A 4,456-nucleotide genomic window follows, 5' to 3' on the forward strand; every position below is an offset into this window, starting at 1 on the left:
TAAATACAGAGAAGGAAATCAGAGATATATTCCCACTCACAACAACCTAAAGAAAATAAATTATATAGAAATAAAACTAACCACAGGGGTGAAAGCTTCTGCACTGTCAACATTAAACCCCTAAAGAAAGAGAGAAAGACTCTACAAAATGGAACAATATCCCACACTCATGAACTGGTAGAATTAATATTGTGAAAATAAATTCTACCAAAAGCCATTTACAGATTCAATGGCTCCCCGGTTAAAAGCCCCATTGTGCTCCTCAGAGAAATGGAAAAACTATCTCAAAATGCATACAGACTTTGAAGAACCAAACCTATCGTGAGCAGAAAGAATGATGCTGGAGACATTACCATTCCAGATCTTAAGGTAGATCACAGAGCCACGGTGATAGAGACAAACAGTCGTGTAGATCAACTAAACTCCAACAGAGACACTAACGTAAGTACACATAGCTTCAGCAACCTGGTGTTTGACAAGGGTGTCCGAAATATCCAAAGTGTGGGCTTGGGTTCTGGGCAGAGAATCCTCAAAATAAAAATGCCTAAGAAATAATTTTAAAAATTACATATAAGTCTATACACACATAGATAATTAAAATGAGATTTTTCCCATCTGCTCTGACAATGGTCCCCCCCACCAAGAACCATAGACGATCTAACAAAAACCCCAATATCAGGCACGAGAAGCCCTCTTTTGAATAGTTGTCCATGGTTATCCAAGAGAGTCCCAGAACCGTGTTATTGATGTTACCCCTGGTTGCTCCCTGCCTCAAGAGGTTAAAGCTAAGACTGTATGGCTGAAGACACCACGTACTTCAGAAGACCTGGAAGATTTGAACAGATATAACCTGAAAGCCTCCTCTCTGAGGACTAGCTTTCATGGTACTAAAGGTTCCATGTAAGCTTATAAGGAGAAGTAATCAGTACCCCTGCCCAGCTATGATGCCTATGAACTAGAACAACCAGCACAGCACAAGGTTCCTAAGGGTGCAACAGTGTCACATATGCCTTGGCAGTGATCGACAGCTTTCTTCTTTTCTCTCTCTCTCTCTCTCTCTCTCTCTCTCTCTCTCTCTCTCTCTCTCTCTCTCTGTCTCTCTCTCTCTCTCTGCCACGGGGTGTGTTTTACTTGCATCAATCATACAAATAATTTTCTATAATATCCCAGGGTAAACCGGTGAAATTTGGCAGTCTGATTAGTGGGGGTGGAGGCAGGGAGTCCCTTCAGAGACCCACGGGCCGGTGGCATCAGCGCGGAGTGCCCGGGTTCACAGTGCAGCTTGTGGCTCGCGTCCATCTTGTAGGTGGCTCTTCCTTCATATCACGAAGAGGTCTTGGAGATGAAGGGCTGGGGTGGGGAAATCTTCCTAGGCTTTTAGAAGATTTCACTCCTCTTTTCCTGTTCAATGGTCTCTTTGGTCATCAGGGTGTTCTCTTATGTCTCAGTTTTCTTCAGCTTGACCTTATCGAAGCTGGCGATTTCTCCCATGTCTGGCTTGTCTGCCATTTCTTACAACTCATGGATTCTCGTTCCATGACTGACCCTTTGAAACTCTAAACAGGCCCCCAATTAAATGCTTTCTTTTCTTTTCTTTTCTTTTATTTTTTTATTTTTTATTTTTTGTATAAAACTGCATCTTCTTTATTTTGCATACTTTTAATTTCAAAACAAAATAAAAGAAATAAAAAAAACACAATATACAACACCCAACCCTGCTATTCTGTGGGAGGGGATCTTGCTGCCTTAAGGCACAAGGACAGGATAGAAGAGATTCTTGTAGACATGAGCAGAGAGCCAGGTGGGTCAGGGCCAGTCAAGGCTGTTGGGGGAGCCCCAGGGATACTATACAGAGGGCAGGGGCTTCCCAGGAGCCTTTAATCCACTTCTTCCATGCCAGAGGCATCCTCATCACCCTCCATGGGGGGATCTCTTCACGAACAGCAGCACTGAGCTCTTCTGCAGTGACCTCATCTTCATCAATGCCCAGGCCTAGTTTAATCATGCAGTAGATGCAGTTGGAGTGGGTTTGGGGGTCCTCAAGTGAGAAGCCAGAGGAGAGCAGAGCAGTCTCAAACAGCAGCACCACCAGGTCTTTGACAGCTTTGTCATTTGTGTCTGCCTCAGCCTTCTGCCACAGAGTCTCCACCATGGGGTGGTCAGGGTTGATGTCTAGGTGCTTCTTGGCCATCACGTATTCCATTGTAGAGTTGTCCCGCAGTGCCCGGGCCTCCATAATCTGTTCCATGTTGGCTGTCCAGCCATAGGTGCTTGTCACAATGCAGCAGGGTGAAGACACAAGCCTACTGGGGATAGTCACTTTTTCAACCTTCTTGTCCAAGATCTCCTTCATGAGCTTGCAGAGATTCTCAAACTTTGTCTGGCTCTCCTCCATTTTCTTCTTCTCTTCCTCATCCTCTGGTAGCTCCAGGCCCTCCTTGGTCACGGAGACCAGGCTCTTGCCATTGAACTCCTTGAGCTGCTGCACGCAGTAATCATCAATGGGCTCAGTCATATTCACCACCTCAAAGCCCCGTTTCCACACACGCTCCACGAAGGCAGAGTTGGCCACCTGCTCTTTGCTCTCACCACTGATATAGTAGATGGGCTTCTGTGTCTCCTTCATGCGAGACACATACCCTGACAGGGAAGTCATCTCATCTCCAGACTGAGAGGTATGGTATCGAAGGAGCTCAGAGAGGCGGCGATGGTTAGTGGAATCCTCATGGAGTCCAAGCTTTAAATTCTTGGAGAATGCCTCATAAAATTTCTTGTAGTTCTCTTTGTCTTCAGCCAACTCAGAGAAGAGCTCAAGGCACTTCTTCACGATGTTCTTTTGGATGACATTCAGGATCTTGGAGCATTTCTCGGGAGATGTTCAGGGGCAGGTCCTCAGAATCAGCCACACCACGGATGCAGTTGAGGTACTCAGGTATCAGCTCATCACAGCTGTCCATGATGAACACAGGACAGACATACAATTTGATGTTGTTGTTCTTCTTCTTGTTCTCAAAGAGGTCAAAGGAAGCTCGCCAGGGAATGAAGAGCAATGCCCTGAATTCCAACTGCCCTTCTACAGAGAAGTGCTTGACTGCCAAGTGGTCTTCCCAGGCATTGGTGAGGCTCTTATAGAATTCACCATATTCCTCTTGAGTGATGTCATCAGGATTTCTGGTCCAGATGGGCTTCGTCTTATTCAGCTCTTCCTGGTCAATGGACTTCTCCTTGATCGTCTTTGTTTTCTTTTTCTTATCTTTGCTGCTCTCATCCTCCTCGTCAGATCCCACATCCTCAATCTTAGGCTTCTCCTCATCCTCCTTATCTTCCTCCTCCTTCTCCCTTTTTTCTTCCTCTGCTTCATCAGCACTGATCTCCTTCTCTCGTTCCTTCTCCAGGTAGAGGGTGATGGGGTAGCCTATGAACTGCAAGTGTTTCTCCACCACTTCCTTGACCCTTCTCTCCTCTAAGTACTCTGTCTGGTCTTCTTTGAGGTGAAGGATCACTTTGGTACCCCGGCCAATGGGCTCACCGTGGTCTGTGTGTATGGTGAAGGATCCACCAGCGGAAGACTCCCAGGCATACTGCTCGTCATTGTTATGCTTTGTGACCACAACCACTTTCTCCGGCACCAGGTAGGCAGAGTAGAAGCCGACACCAAACTGCCCAATCATGGAGATGTCTGCACCAGCCTGGAGAGCCTCCATGAACACGCCTTTGTACCAGACTTAGCAATGGTTCCCAAGTTATTTATGAGATCAGCCTTGGTCATGCCAATGCCTGTGTCCACCAAAGTCAGCATGCGCTCCTGAGGGTTGGGGATGATGTCAATCTTCAGCTCTTTCCCGCTGTCCAACTTGGAAGGGTCCGTCTGGCTCTCATACCGAATCTTGTCCAGGGCATCAGAAGCATTAGAGATCAACTCCCAGAGGAAAATCTCTTTGTTTGAGTAGAAAGTGTTGATGATGAGGGACATCAGCTGGGCAATTTCTGCCTGAAAGGCAAAGGTCTCCACCTCTTCCTCTCCATGGTGCACTTCCTCAGGCATCTTGACAAGAAAGCCGAGTAGTAGTACAGAGCAGGGTGGACCCGGACCACATCGGACTCACACAGCAAGCCTAGGCTGTGCGGGGGTGACTCAAGAGCAAATGTTTTCTTTTATAAGAGTTGCTATGGTCTGGGGCTGGAGAGATGGCTCAGTGGTTAAGAGTACTAACTGCTTTTCCAGAGGTTCTGAGTTCAATTCACAGCAACCACATGGTGGCTCACAACCATCTGTAATGGGATCTGATGCCCTCTTCTGTCATGCAGGCTTACATGCAGACAGAGCACTCAGATACATACATAAATACATAAATAAATAAATCCTTTTTTAAAGATGCCATGGTCATGTTGTCTTTTCACAGCAATAGAACACTAACTAAAACGGGTATTATTAATACATTAAAACATCTCCTTT

The 4,456-nt window shown here is 46.2% G+C and overlaps 2 pseudogenes; both read right to left on the minus strand.

Moving 5' to 3' along the window:
* Nucleotides 1-1,223: 1,223 nt before the first annotated feature.
* Nucleotides 1,224-1,509, minus strand: LOC108351922 (thymosin beta-10 pseudogene; annotated as a pseudogene).
* On the minus strand, nt 1,625-4,142 carry Hsp90ab1-ps13 (heat shock protein 90 alpha family class B member 1, pseudogene 13; annotated as a pseudogene).

Source organism: Rattus norvegicus, chromosome 9, assembly GCF_021556685.1.
Source record: "Rattus norvegicus strain SHRSP/BbbUtx chromosome 9, alternate assembly SHRSP_T2T, whole genome shotgun sequence".
Classification (NCBI taxonomy): Eukaryota; Metazoa; Chordata; class Mammalia; order Rodentia; family Muridae; genus Rattus; species Rattus norvegicus.